The 15936-nt window shown below is 40.2% G+C and overlaps 1 protein-coding gene across 4 annotated transcripts in view; it reads right to left on the bottom strand.

Annotated features, from left to right (window-relative positions):
• PHC2 (polyhomeotic homolog 2) overlaps positions 1-15936 on the bottom strand; it is a 113615-nt gene that overhangs the window by 96281 nt on the left and 1398 nt on the right. The gene's annotated exons all lie outside the window — the stretch shown is intronic.

Here is a 15936-nt window from a genome sequence, read left to right as displayed (position 1 = left end):
GGATACAATAACAGGAAGAGGTAATTTGACCAAGCTGACTCAAATAGTAAGAGAGAAGCCAGAACTCAAACCCAGGCAGCCCGGCTCTCGAGTGTTCCTCTAAGCCAATATCACTGCCAGGAAAGTAGATAAGATTGTATGAATTTGGTGTAGCTAGAAAACAACCACAGAAAAACCATTCCGTGATAGAAATCTCAAATGTGAAGGCTCTTTATGAAGATCAGAAGTTTAAAATACAGAGTTGCAACACTGTTGGGCTTTGCTAATAGTGACTGCAACCTCAAACTAAAATGTCTGTCTCTGAGTGACAAGTGGTTTGGTACTAAGAATGGATCAGGTTTTTTCAGTTAAATTGGCCTCTGTGGAAAATAATATATTGTCCTCATTGCCTTATTGTTGCTTTGTTTCACTGCATGTAAATTATGAACTTTGAATTCTTCTTCTAATGAAAGACACCTATTGTCTATCCAACTCTGTCTTGTCCCTCTTGTGGCCCAGAGTACATGGTTGCAACATGAATGGCCCCAGGCTATGTCTATGGTCTATTGACAACAGAATTATGGCGCTGCTGAGGGGAATACAGTGTGGCATCGCGAGAGGTAGCATGGTGTGGTGGGAAGATCTGAACAAGTCATTTGGTATCTCTGGATCTCAGCTTTTCAACTGAATACCTAATGTATAACATCAATAAAATTTGGAATTTATAGGGTTATTATAAAGATTAAATGAGATGCCTGGCAGATATAAGATGCTAAATAAAAATGTAACCATGATACACCCACACTCACTAACTCTGTTTCTCATACACACACACACACACTCATGCATGTGCAAAGGTTAATACTTGAGGTTGATTTATTGGCCATAATGTGGCCCAAGGATAGACTGCTATAATTGGCTTCACTTATTTTCAGTGAGGCCAGTAAGAACTTGGAGAAAAATATTAGTTCTGGGGCCAGACAGTCAGTAGTTGGTGGAAGGTCCCACAGTTCAAACACCATCAGCATTTTCTTTGACCTCACTACACTTTTGATCTTTATCTCAGCGGTTCTGAATGTTTCACTCCTTGTTTGAATGTTGGGATGAGCTGTGGAACTGATCATTTAAACACTGAAGACCATCAACAAAGAAGGAATTTAAACAGATAGTAGGGCAGTTAAGGAGCTTATTAAAGCCAAGATGGAGCTGGTTACAGCTCTGTACAACCATGGAACCTCAGTAAATCATCATCTGGGCAGTCTCAGCTCTATTTTGAAATTCCTTTTTGACTCTCTGCCATTCAATAACAATGAATTAGTCTCTCAATCCCCCAAACCCTATTTTGATTTACCTAGATGTATGGCTTTGTTACTTTAAGTATAGATCTTCTTTTTAACTATTCAGAAACCAAGTCTGAAGTGACAGAGTTTCTTTAAAGAAAGGAACTCAACAATCAACATGTAAAGACCCTAGGAAAGATGTTAGAGACTTTGACTTAAAAACTGGAGAAACAAGGACCTTCCTTCCTTGAACAACTAAAAAAGTGGACAAAATACATAAAGCAATGCTTTTCAGACACTGGCTGACAGACAGTGCGGGCCTGTGATCAGAGAAAAGAGAAAGTGAGCCCTGAGGCTGCCTCAGTTTACTGCCTGGAGGCAGTTTCCAGAGAACGTCCCAAGGATGGGGAACCCAAACAGAGCTCAGTGGTCTCGCTGGGCTGAAGAGAGCGAGATCAGAGATGCAGGAGGGCACAGTGGCTAGAATTTGTGAAACAGAACCAGAGAGATGGGTGCTACACTGGAGAAGGCAAAAGAGAGGTGCACACTCCACAGTTCTGTTTATAGACAGGCCTCCCTGGAGTCTTTGGCTGAATACAGATCTGCACAGGCATGAGAGGAAACTACTCAATTCCACTATATAAACGAATTAGGAGACCCATTCTCAGAGTTCACACAGGGCTGGGAAAAGCTGTGTTCACATCGGAGTAGAAAGACCTTGTACATGTTTCAATGCCATTCTCCCAAATCATCCCACCATGGCATTGAAGCATGTGTAATAGCATATATGAAACGAGTCACCAGTCCAGGTTCGATGCACGATACTGGATGCTCGGGGCTGGTGCACTGGGATGACCCAGAGGGATGGTACGGGGAGGGAGGAGGGAGGAGGGTTCAGGATGGGGAACACGTGTATACTTGTGGCAGATTCATGTTGAAGTGTGGCAGAGCCAATACAATATTGTAAAGTTAAATAATAAAATAAAATGATAAAAAAAAGAAAGACCTTGTAAAATACAAGGAATGAGAATCTTCAGAAGGGTATTGCCAGAGTAGTGGGAGCTATGCTAGTCCTAGAATACAGACTGCTTTGGACCCACCATAACAAAGCTTAAAACCAGTCCCTGAAAGGATCCAACTGATTCCACGTAACTTAACTACATTCCAAAGCAAAGTATAGCAAACAAGAATATAAAATTAACAATGTCCAGTATCCAATAAAAACAACCAGGCAGGAAAAAAAAGTCATGAACCAGAAGAAAACAATATAAATAAAAACACAGTCAGAAATGACAAGGATGAAAGAACTAGCAGACGGGGTTGTTCAAACACCTATAATAAATATGTTCCACATGCTCGAGAAGTGGAGGGAAACAAACATGAGGACAAGAGGAAAGAGATGCAAAACAACAAACATCTGGAGATTAAAACATACCATCTGAAATTACAAATGCAGTGAATTAGGTTAACAACAGAATAGGAACCTCAGAAGTAAATGTAAAGACACCACATTAGAAACCATCTAGAATGAAGCTCAGACAGAAGACAGAATAAAATGGACAGAGCACCAGTGACCTGTGAGACAATATCAGCAATGTAACACTCATGGAGTTTTAGAAGGAAAAGAGGTCTGGGAGGAAAGGGACAGAGAAAAACACCTGAAGAAATAATGACTAACATTTTTCCAAATCTGATGAAAATTATAAACCCATAGGTCCAAGGAGCTCAAATCCAAGCAGAATAAATATACAGAAAACAGTTCCAAGGAGCATCATAATCAAATGGAGGAAGTGATAAAAAGAAAATCTTAGAAGCAGCCAGAGAAGAGAGACACATTACAGAGGACCAAAGATAAGAATTACAGCATATTCCTTATCATAAAGTATTCGAGCCCGTAGGAAATGGTCAGACAGCTTTAAAGCCCTAGAAGAAAAAAAAAACCTGTCAACTGATAATTCTTTACTCAGTGAAAATTTTCTCAAACTGAACTTTTAAAACAGAAAAACATGGAAATAACTAATTCTAGCATACCTGAACTACTGAATATATTAAAGGAAGTTCTTTAGGCTAAAGGAAATTGATAAAAGATGGAAACGCAAAGGAAAAAAGATTGTCCAAAACAGTAAATAAGTAGGTAAATATAAAAGCTGTTTCTCAAAAAAGATAATTATTTAAGACAAATGTAGTAACGTATTAAATAAAATATATGATAACAGCACAGATGACAGGAAGGGAGAAATGGAAGGATACAGTTTTAAAGTTCTACCCTAGACATAAGGTGATATAATCTTGTTTGAGGATAAACAAGGCTACTTAGAGATGTATATTATAAACATGAAAGCAATTACTAAAAAAAGATAAAACAAAGATATAGGCAACAAGTCAATAATAAAGATACAATGAAGTAAGAAATAAGAAACTTGAATAATCCAAACTCAGGCAAAAGAGGGGAAAAAAGAACAGATGAGATAAATAGAAATAAAACAGCAAGATAGTCAATTTAAATGCAACCATATCAATAATTATAATAAATGTATATTGTTTAAACATTCCAATTAAAAGGCAGAAATTTTAATACTGGATAAAAAGCAAGCCCCAACTATAAGCTTTTTAAAAGAAACCTATTTTAAAGGTAAAGACATATATAGTTTAAAAGTAAAAGGATGGAAAAGATACCAGGCACACAAAAAGCACAGGAAAGCTGCATGACCGAATCAATATCAGGCAAAGTAGGCTTCAAAACAAGAAATATTACCAGGAGAAAAAGAAGATCAATTCAGAGTGATACAGGGGTCAAACGCATCAAGACGGCTTATAATCCTAAATGTGTATGCGCTCAGCATCAGAATATCAGAACACATAAAAGTTAAAATTGACAGAACCAAAAAGAGAAAAAAACTCACAGTTATAGAAATTTGAATACTCTTATCCTAGTAACTGATAAAACAAGTGGACAGAAAAATCCATAAAGGTATAAAAGTCTGGAACAACATTACCAGTCTAATTTAGTTAGAACACTACACTCAGTGACAACAGAATACACATATTCTGGATCATAAAATAAGTCTCAATGAATTTGAAAAAATCAAAACCATACAAAGTACATTTTCTGAGCATAATAGAATTATATTTGAAATCAATAATAGAAAGATATTGAGAATATCCTGGAAACAAAACAGCATACTTCAAACTAATCCATGGATCAAAGAAGAAATCAAAAGGGAAATTAGAAAATATTTTGAGCCAAATGAAATGAAAAACATTACGTATCAAAAATTATAGACTATAACTAAAGCATAACTTGGAGGAAATTTTGTAGCATTAAACATATATATCAGAAAAGAAGAAACATCTCAAATTATTAATCTCAGCTTCTACCTTAAGTAGACTGGAAATCAGTGAAATTGAAAGCAGAAAAACTACAGAGAAAAATCAACAAAATGAAAAGCTGGCTTTGAAAAGATTAATAAAATTTGATAAGCCTCTAGTCAGACTGATGAGAAAAATAAAAGAGAGGAGGCATAGATTATCAATAATAGGAATGAAAGATTTGGCAGATATTATAAGGGTAATAAGGGAATACAAGCAATTTTGTGGCAACAAAGTAAACAACTTAGGTGAACGAGACAGATTCCTTGGAAGGCACACTCAAGAAAAAACAGATAACCTGAATAGCCCTTTATTTATTAAAGAGCCTGACTCCTTGGTTTAAAACCATTTCACAAAGCAAACTCCAGGCCCAGATGGTTTTACTGGTGAATTCTACTAAAGATTCAAAAAAGAAATAATACCAATAATATATAAACTCTCCCAGGGAATAGCGAAGAACTTCACTTTTGGAATCAGGCCTGAGTTTGAGGCCTGAGTTTCTGTTTCCATATATATTAGTAATATTACAGTGGACAAATCATTTCACTCCTTAAAGCTGCTCTCTTCATCTGTAAAGTGGGAGTAATAAGAAGAGTATTGCCTTGCACAGTTGTTGTAAGAATTAAATAAGAACTTGCATAATGTCCCAGGACGGAGATGAGCACATATATTAGGTACTTGATAAACTGTGATCATGATTCATTTTTATGTAACAAATGCTATTCTCATAAAACTCTTTCATTCTATTGTAAATAGAATGTAAATCTTCATTTATTAATTTTCGGGGATAGAAGGGTTTTTCCTTTGGGGACTATAATTTCATGGGTAAAAGGCCTTAACACCATATAAAAAAAGCAAAGACAATAATGCAATCTGCAATTCTGAGATGCATATCTTTGGGGAAACAAGAAAAGAAGAGCGAAGAAAGTAAGGATTTTATAAGACAGGAAAGGACAAGAAGTAGGGCCCGAAGAGTCAAGTGTGTGACCGACAGTGCTAACATACAGCACTGGAGATTTGGGGGAAATGAGAGAAAATTAAGGACTTAAATAGCAAAGTCTAAAAAAGGGATACAATCTATTCATTTTCTACAGGAATTCGTTAAGTGGTTGGCATCTTGCACTCTGGAGAGATGAAGGTGGAGAGGCAGGAGTGATGATGGGGACAGTAAGTCATGAAGAGTGCAGATGAGACAAACACACACCAGATGCTTTTACACCCCAGGCACCAGCACTGGGGCTGAGATGAAGTAGCAAACAGACCAGGAAAGCTCCAAACTCAGGAAAGCTTGGGTTCAGGGCAAACAAAACTCCGCAAGCAACTCCAAGATACAGACGGTTGTTGTCTTACATCCCCAGCAGTTAGCCCAGCACCCTGCATGACGTCAATAAATCCAGGTTGAAGGAAGAGATGTGAATATATATATTCGATAGTAAAACTACTGGCAGTAGAGAAGCTGCGCTGGAGTGGAATTCCTCTTTATCCCAGGGTTCTGCCTCCTGTCTCACTACTGTCCAAACCAGCCTCCACACTGGGGGTGTGATCCTTTGAAAAGAAGACTCTGATCATGTTTCTTCTGAAGTGTTTCAACAGCTCCCTGTGGCCTTCAGCACGAAGTCCAAATTCCTTGGCCTGAAAACCAGCGTTCTGTGTTTGACGCTGGCCTACTTTTCAGCTTTGTTTGTGTCCCTGCCCAACATATGTCATGCTCCCATCACATGGGACTACTGAAATCCCCCACGTGTACTACAGTCTCACATGTACACCCCATCTTTGCACATGCCGCTCTCCTCTCTGAGGTGCTCTCTCTGCCTGAGGCACTCCTCATTTCAAATGTCTCTTCCTCCAGATGGTGACACTTCTAAGCAGCACTACGTGATCCTTCCTCTAACCTTTCAGAAAGTGAAAGTGAAAGTCACCCAGTCATGTCCGACTCTTTGCAATCCTGTGGACTATACGGTCCATGGAATTTTCTCCAGGCCAGAATACTGGAGTGGGTTGCCATTCCCTTCTTCAGGGGATTTTCCCAACCCAGGAATTGAACCCAGGTCTCCTGCATTGCAGGCAGATTCTTTACCAGCTGAGCCACAAGGGAAGGCCAAGAATACTGGAGTGGGTAGCCTATCCCTTCTCCAGGGGATCTTCCCGACCTAGGAATTGAACCAGGGTCTCCTGCATTGCAGGCGGATTCTTTACCAACTGAGCTATGAGGGATACCTGTCTATACTTCTATTAGAGCACTAAGTACAATACCATAATTGATGTTTCCATGTCTCTCTTCCTTCAGAAACTTCCAGACTGCCAGGACTGGGTTCGAGTCATCTTTGCATCCCTAGCTACTAGTATGGGGATATGGAAGCTTCAGAAATGTTTTTTGAACAACAAAAAAAGCAAAGAACAGATTTTAAAGGCCAAAAGTAGAAATAAAGCTTAAATACTTGGGTGAACAAGATGTAGCAGTACTACTAAGAGACACTTGAAAGTGAAGTCACTCTGTTGTGTCCAACTCTTTGTGACCCCATGGAATTCTCCAGGCCAGAATACTGGAGTGGGTAGCCGTTCCCTTCTCCAGGGGATCTTCCCAACCCAGGGATTGAACCCGGTCTCCTGAACTGCAGGAGGATTCTTTACCAGCTGAGTCACCAGGGAAGCCCAAGAGACACTTAGGGATGCACAAGTCCCTCCCTATAATTAGAAGGTTGTGCCACGGATGGCAGCTACAATGCTCCCCTCCAATTGTCTCTGTTACTGATCAGAGACAGAATTTGGGGCTGGATATACTGGAGGCCTGGCCCAGGATGGTACTTCTTATCTTGTATTTTCCCCAACCATTTCTCACACTCATTTTGCCTTTGAGAAAGCAATTTCATTTTCATACGCTTTAGTGTCACCATTTCAGAATGTTCCAAAAGCCAAGTTCCTCTGTCATGCTCACATTTTCTTTGTCTCTTACTGAATAGAAAGGGAAATTTCAGTACTAAATTAAGGATGAAAATATTCTGAGCCCAAAGTTAATGTACAACTTTAGGGAAGTTATAGTTGTACATTAACTTTGAGCTCAGAATATTTTCATCCTTAATTTAGTACTGAAATTTCCCTTTCGCTAAGAGTTGGATACGACTGAGCGACTTCACTTTCACTTTTCACTTTCATGCATTGGAGAAGGAAATGGCAACCCACTCCAGTGTTCTTGCCTGGAGAATCCCAGGGACGGGGGAGCCTGGTGGGCTGCCGTCTATGGGGTCGTATAGAGTCGGACATGACTGAAGTGACTTAGCAGTTAGGGAAGTTATCATACCCCTCTACATTACAACAGTCTCCTCCTTAAAATGCAACTGACCGTATTTCCAGGAGGTCACAGGAAATAGTAAATGTGTTCCTGCGCACCTTACAGGTATTAACCCATTTAATTCTACAATCCTTTGAGGCAGGTACTATTATTATCCCCATTACACACAAGAACACGGAGCACAGGGAGGGTGAAGACTTGAACAGGGCTGTGAAGGTGGCGCTAGTGGTAAAGAACCCACCGGCCAGGGCAGGAGACATGAGAAACACGGGTTTGATCCCTGGGTTAGGAAGATCCCCTGGAGAAGGAAATGGCAACCCACTCCAGTATTCTTGCCTGGAGAATTCCATAGACAGAGGAACCTGGCGGGCTGCAGTCCATGGGGTCGCAAAGAGTCAGACACGACTGAGTGACTAACACTTTCACTTTTCAGAGGATACAATTGGATTTACACTTTTTCTACAAAAACATAATTTTACTTTTTTAAAAAAGCATTAAATATGTAAGTCCACATCACCCACCCCTCAAAAGATTAATTTAGACAAAATTTAAGGAACATCCACTATGTGCAGTAGAATATCATCAAATTACTATCTCTTATAAGCATATTTCCTGATGAATAAATATGTGAATAAATGAAAACTCTTTCACACATGGATTCAGAGAAGCTCTGCATTTCCAGATGTTTCTTCAGAAGGAATGGGTGCCTTATAGTAGTCATCTTTCCCCTAGAGAAAATATTCATTCCCACTTCAAGAGGGACAACTCAACTCCTCAAGTCTTTAGAAAAGCCTAGAGCCACCTTTCTCTGTATCCACGGTTTCTACATTGGTTTCCTCCCCCATCAGAAAGAGAACACAGGAAGATCAGGTTACATTGGTGTCTTGGGCCTGTATAAATTCCTGGGAGGTTCTCTCTTCTGTTACGAAAAGTTTCCCTGGCAACCATATTTACACACTCAATTCCCTCCCCTCCTCTGATTCGCTGGTTGGTATAAAAATTAATTTGCATTGAATCGCTGAAGCTTACAAGTTAATCAGTTTAACAGACTCACAAAATGTTAGAATTTGGTTTCTAGCCAAAGCTCACTTCTTGCGGGGACTGTCCCCTTTCTTTTGAAATCTAAATTGTAATTCTGTTCAGTTCAAATATTTTAAAACACATCAAATATGTGTGCTGGATATTTCTGGCTATAGATAAAGAAAAGAAAATTCTCCTAATGGCATCTGGTCAATATTATTAGTTAAGGAAGATCAAGAGAGGAGGATGTACTTTACTTCTAAGTTAAGCGAGATCAGCTATGATAAAGAGCTAGAAGAGACGAGTCAAGGACCAAGACAAAGATGTCTAAGCCCTGTGAAATGATGAATTCAGGCCTAAGACTCTGGGTGATCAGAGCTCAGGACCTGGGTAAAGGAATGTGATATGAATATTAAGAATAAAGTGTCCTTAATTCAATCACCAAGTATTTATTAAACATCTAACAGTGCTTGGTGCTGGGAATATAGCAGTGGATAAGCCAGACCCAGGTTTTGCTTTCATAAAGTTTATAGTCAAATATTTCAATAGTGATCCAGCATTGGCTTTGTTATTGAACCAAGTATCTCTGGGCTAGGGGCTCATTATATGATTTCCTACAAGGGCCAGAATTAGTTTCAGGGTGGAGCAGGAACTTCCAGACAGAAACAAGCTCAAAAAGTTCTCTTTGGAGAAGGTGAGTTGACAAGCCGAATCTTTGACATATACAATGATTTCTTTATATCTTCAACAACAATGACACATCTCTAGACAGAGAGATGAAGAAGAATGTATTTATCATAGGGCACAAAGTTAGGTACTTTGTAGTATACATACTAAAGAAGAGAGTACACATAAAAATTTAAATAAATAAAAAGCATATAAAGGTATCAGCCATTCTTAAGTATACTCAGCAACCATTTATGGAGCATCCTCTATGTTCAAGAAATAGTTTTAGGAACTGAAGCTACAGGTATGAAAAAGACTGAGTCCCTAGCACTTATAACAATGTTTTAAGTGCTATTAATGTTACAAACAGGTCTAGGTTTAGACAGCATATTAAAAAGTAGAGACATTAGTTTGCCAACAAAGGTCCGTATAGTCAAAGCTATGGTTCTTCCATAGTCATGTGTAGATGTAGGAGTTAGACCATAAAGAAGGCTGAGCGCCAAAGAATTGATGCTTTTGAACTGTGGTGTTGGAGAAGACTCTTGAAGAGTCCCTTGGACTGCAGGGAGATCAAACTAGTCAATCCTATGGGAAATCAACCCTGAATATTCATTGGAAGGGCTGATGCTAAAGCTGAAGCCCCAGTACTTTGGCCACCTGATGGGAAGAGCCGACTCATTAGAATTAAGACCCTGATGCTGGGAAAGATTGAAGGCAGGAGAAGGGGATGACAAAGGACAAGATGACTGGATGGCATCACCAACTTAATGGACATGAGTTTGAGCAAGCTCCAGGAGATGGGAAGGACAGGGAGGCCAGGCGTGCTGTACGCCCTGGGGTCTCAGTCAGTCAGACATGACTGAGTGACTGAACAGCAGCAGCACAAAGGAAGGCCAGAGAGGAAGGATACGACTCATGAAAAGCAAACTGGGAGATGCTTCCGAGATGTGATACTTTGATCTTAAAAGACAGAAAAGCTTGTTGTTTTAAGCTGATACATTCGGGAATAATTGTTTAAGCAATAGAGAATTACTGCAGTGCCTTATGGAGACTCCGCAAGCAGCGCAGGCAGGAGACCATGAGCACCAGGCCACTAGACGCTTTCCTGACGTGCACTATAGGCCGTACTCTAACCTCTTCATGGTTTTCATTTCACAGATTCTTAGGCTCACTTGACCCATGATGGGAGTGGAGTGAAAGGAAGTAGCTTGTTCTGGAATGGGAATGACGCTGGTGATAGAGAAAGCAACACAACTGCAAAACCCTGCCTGAGATCCTTCACAAAGGAATCTATGCTGGCTGGTGCTAGGACTCGGTCAAGCGGTCAGCTAGCGTCAAGTGGTGTCAGGATTTGGCCAGTACCTGGTCAAATGATTACTCAGAGAGACTGGGAGTGGGAGGAGCCTGAGAATGAGTACATGTTGTTTTCTAGAGAGCAATAACCATGAAAACCAGAAAAACTGAACTTGTTGTCAGTTCCAAGTAGTGATTATAAAGCCTAAGACCAAAGACAATACCAAAACTTAAATGTTTCTGGTCTTCATGATCCCTGTAGGTAGATGAAGGAGTAGAGTGGGCAAAAAAGCCAAGAAAGGGATAGTAACATTCATGATAAATGTGGGGAACAGGGCCACATGTTTCAAACCTGCTGGGTAGTCCCCAGTGGCTCCAGTCTGGTTAAGAAGTTATCAGATCAGGGCAAATACCTGTTCGACCCCAATTTCTGTTTCAGTAGGTTATGAAATGGTCTTCCCAGCTTCCTAGCAGTTGGGAACTTCTGACTACACAAGAAATATAAATTAACTATTTCTTACTTAAATTGGGAGTAACAACAGGATCAGGACAGTAACTCGATCTAATCATACTCTCATGATATGATGAATGAGGTTCCAGAAGCCATTCTGGGCAAATAATTCCTTGCCTCTTTTTTCTTTTCATACTGGATATCTATTAATACTTGAATTTCAAAATACCCCCCTTTTGCCCTTTATATCAGGAGTCAAAATGAAAAGACAGGAAAATGTGATGGTGTACCATGATATAGCAAGGACTTCAGGTTATGCAACCAAAAGGAATTATCAGGACAAATGCTTTCCTAGCTTTAGGAAGGAGTATTGATACATTTGGGTAGAACCACTTTCATACCAGTGCAAAATAAAAAGGCAGGTCTCCTTGTTAAAAAATTATCAAGAATTTCAAGAGAGCAACAACAGAGCATTCAACTGAGTGTGAGGTCTGTATAAATTCAGGGCCCCGGGAGACTGCACAGGTCACACACCCGTAAAGCTAGCCTGGCCTTCAGGGACAGTATAGTATGGTCCTTTTGTAGAGCTTGAGAGTCAAAACTGGGTCCACATCCCATCTTTGCCCCTCATTAATTATGCGATCAGGCAATTCACCTGGCCTCTCCATGCTTCTAGTAGGTTGTATGGTTGCAGTTCAGTACTGTGAGGATTAAATGGGATAATGAATAGAATGTATACAAGGTGCTTAACACAGGTAAGCACTCAATAAATGGTAGCTATCTATTATTGTTCAATGAAAGGTACAGGTAATTCTCAAAGCAGTAAGTTTAAGAAATGAATTGCTGAACTGCTGTTAAGGATATGAAAGAATGAAAATGATATTTCAGGACAACTAAAATAATGAAGTAGACAGGGAAGAGCAAATCTTCTGTTTGACTCTTCCGCCTTCTCTAATCTCTTCCCTATTTCTTTTTCCTTTTACTGCCAAACATGCAGAAGGTAAATACACGCTGTCTCCATTTCTTACCCACATCTCATGCCCCCATCCTCTTTAATCTGGTATTTAACAGCCCTATGGCTATCCTCCACAAAATTGAGGTTATTTTTAAAAAGCTACTAATGACTCTTGTTCACTAAATAGAATGGACATTTCCCACTTTTTATGTAAAATTTCATACTGATCAATCGCTTCAGCTTGAAACCCTCTCTTTGCTTCATTTCTACAGTACTATACCCTCATGGCCAACAGCATGTCTGATAGGTATCTATCGGGTTTGTGGGGTGAATAAATAAGATGATTCTCTTGTTTCTGTGATATTCCTTATTTTCCACCATACTGGCCCCATTTCTTCTTACCTCCTTGAATGCGGGCAATCTCCATGCTTAGCCTTGGTCCTCTACGCCTCTATTTCTATGCTGTCACGCCACTAAGAATCAAGCGGGAACTACGCTAATCACATGGCTTTAATGATCTCCTACATATAAGACTCCCTGACTTCTCTCTTTTGAACACTAGTGCCTCCCCCACCAGCTTCCAAATAATTAGGGGATGTACCCACTTATAAATTCCAGTATCACCTCAAGATATCTAGCACTTAGCTTTTCCTCTTCTCCCCCAAACTGAGTTTTCTTTCCATCTGCCTTATTTCTGTTGATCTTGTCACTCAAGTTCAAGGCTATATTTGATTCTTCCTTCCTTCTTGTTCTCCATATCTATCAGTCAGAGTACTGTTCATGCTTCCTTTATAACAGTGGTCTCCACCCTTTTTGGCATCAGGGATAAGTTTCATGAAAGATACTTCTTCCATGGACCGGGGCTGGTCAGGGGATGGTTTCAGGATGATTCTCATAACGAACACACAACCTCGATCCCTCACATGCTAAGTTCACAGATGGGTTCAAGCTCCTATGAGAATCTAATGCCACTACTGATCTGACAGGAGGCAGCGTTCAAGCGGTAATGTGAGTGATGGGGAGTGGCTGTAAACACAGACGAAGCTTCTTTCCCTTACCTGCTGCTCACTGCCTGCTGTGCAGCTGACCTAATAGACCACAGCCCAGGGCCTCGGGACCCCTGCTTTATAACACTTATTGAACCTACCTCTTTCTATTTTCACTGCCATCGTCCTAATTTAATTCCTTCTCCCCTCACATCTGAACGATTTAAATAACCAGCTAATTGGTTGTACAGTTCTCTTTCTACCCCTTCTAAAGTTTATTCTATACACTGTTGTTGAGAGTCTTCTTAACATACTACTTTTATAACCCCCATTTCCTCAACCAAACATCTTCAGGCTTTCCATCATACAGGATAAAGCCCTAACTCCTTAGTTTGGCATTCAATGCCTGTTAAAATCTAGTTTCAGACAGAAAACAACAAAATACTGTAAAGCAATTATTCTTTAATTTAAAAAATTAATAAATTTTAAAAAATCTGGCTTCAATCAACACTTCCAATCTTACAACATCTATAGTTAAATCTTCTGATCTTGCCACATTGGTCAGTTTCATCAACTGACCCCTGAAAACTTTCCTCCATGCTCCAGTCCTGTGTTTTATGAACATATTTTCTCCTGTCTAGAAATCCCTCCCACTTTCCTTCTCTGTATATAAAAAAATCCACCGTATCTCTGAAAAAAAGCCTTCCTTGATAATCATAGTCCACAATGATCTCTTTTTGCAATTCTGATAATATCACACGTTTAGTACTTTGAAAATTTACGGAAGTATGCTTTATACTGAATTCTCACAAGTTTATAAAGTAGGTGGCATTATTACACACAAAGAAACAAGGTCAAATAACACGCACAAGTCACACAGCAAGTAACTTCTAGAACTGGGATCCAGATCCTTGTTTAGCTGAAAGTAACCCCTGGACTATAGCACCTCTTTCATTTTCCTGTCTCCTCCAAAGCTCAAATACAGCACAGTATTTACACACAAGCAGGTGCTCAGTAAACATGCTGATTGAGAAGATTGCTTAAGTAGCACCTGTGAGTCTCAGCACTTACAGAATTGTCAATCTCAGCAGAGCAAATTAAGCGTTATCAACCCAGTGTCATGTTCTTTATGAGGCTTGATCTGTACTAGAGTTCAAGAGGGGGATTTGCCAAAAATTCACCATGTTCCATTCTAAAAATAAATTTTGATTTCAGCAAAACTAAAAGGCCCCTTCTCTGAGTCAAACATTAGGTGAGTTTTGGAGATGAGGTCTACTTGACCAACGCTGGGCCCACCCTTCCTCTGTTTCCAAAGGAGCAGGAAGTAAAAACAGGCTGGCTAAGTTGATGGCTTATGAGAGAAAAATGGACTATTTACAGTTCTAGAAGCAGAGGCTAAGGCAGCAGAACAGGATTTTCTCTGCTCTGGTAGCTAAGACCTCAGTAAAAGAAGCCTAATCAAAGTGAATCATGAGTGGAAACTGGATCAAAGAGGATAATAGTAAGATAATAGTAAAAAGAAGTAAGAACAGAAAGAAGGAAGTACTGGAAATATTCTACTGAAGAGATGGTGGTGCCCTTTTCTTCAGTTCCTTGAAGCTGTCAGATCCAACTCTGTTCTCCAGGGCTGGACCACTAACAGCAGGCTCTATCATCTCTGCATGATTTATGGTCTCAGTCCCAAACTGTTTGTCCTGACCCACATCACAGTCCAGCTCCTTCCAGCCTCTCATCTGATTACCCACTTCTCAAGATCTCACAAATCTGACTTCACAGACTGGACGTTCAGCATGGCTTCCCTGGGTATGACCCGTATTGCTCCCTGACTGTATAGTTTAGACTTGCCCTCCTGGGATGGTGACTCTAGCATCACATCTATGCCCAGTGTTCCAATCCTCTACCTTGGAGCTATAGCAAATGACTCCTTTCCCACCTTCATATGGTTGGACCCTTCTTGGAAAGATATGAGTGATAGAGACCAGGAGTGAAGCTCAAAAAAATGATGAGGGAAAAATGCGGGGGAGAAGATCAACAAGATGGAATCTATCACTGGAAACTGTGGTGGGAATTAGAAACTCTAGGTTACTTTGTCAAGAAAGGAAAAAGGCTATGGCTGCATTAAAGCTGTTGCCTAGAGATACCATACTCCTAAAGCCTCTAGGACTTCCCTGGTGGCTCAGATGGTACAGCGTCTGCTTACAATATGGGAGACCCAGGTTCGATCCCCGGGTCGGGAATATCCTCTGGAGAGGGAAATGGCAACCCATTCCAGTACTCTTGCCTGGAAAATCCCAAGGATGGAGGAGCCTGGTAGGCTACAGTCCATGGGGTCGCAAAGAGTCGGACACGACTGAGTGACTAGACTAAACTAAACTAAAGCATCTATATTCACAGTTTCCTCTGCTTTGGCTGCTCTTTCTGTTCTTTCCAATCTTCCCTGCAAGGCAAACTCCTATTCATCCTTCAAGACCTTACTTAAACGTGTTATTTTCTGGGAAGCCTTCCCAGATCATCTCACACAGCTATCTGTTCCCTCCTCTGTGCTTCTTTATCGACACATCTATTATGCTGTTACCACTTCAACTGCCAATTTTATTTCTGTCTCTCCTACTACTTCTCTGAGGACAAGGATTAATTATCTTATTCAT

This window comes from Bos indicus x Bos taurus, chromosome 2 (assembly GCF_003369695.1).
Source record: "Bos indicus x Bos taurus breed Angus x Brahman F1 hybrid chromosome 2, Bos_hybrid_MaternalHap_v2.0, whole genome shotgun sequence".
Classification (NCBI taxonomy): Eukaryota; Metazoa; Chordata; class Mammalia; order Artiodactyla; family Bovidae; genus Bos; species Bos indicus x Bos taurus.
The sequence above is the reverse complement of the archived record's forward strand: the minus strand, read 5'-3'. Positions and strand labels throughout refer to the sequence as shown.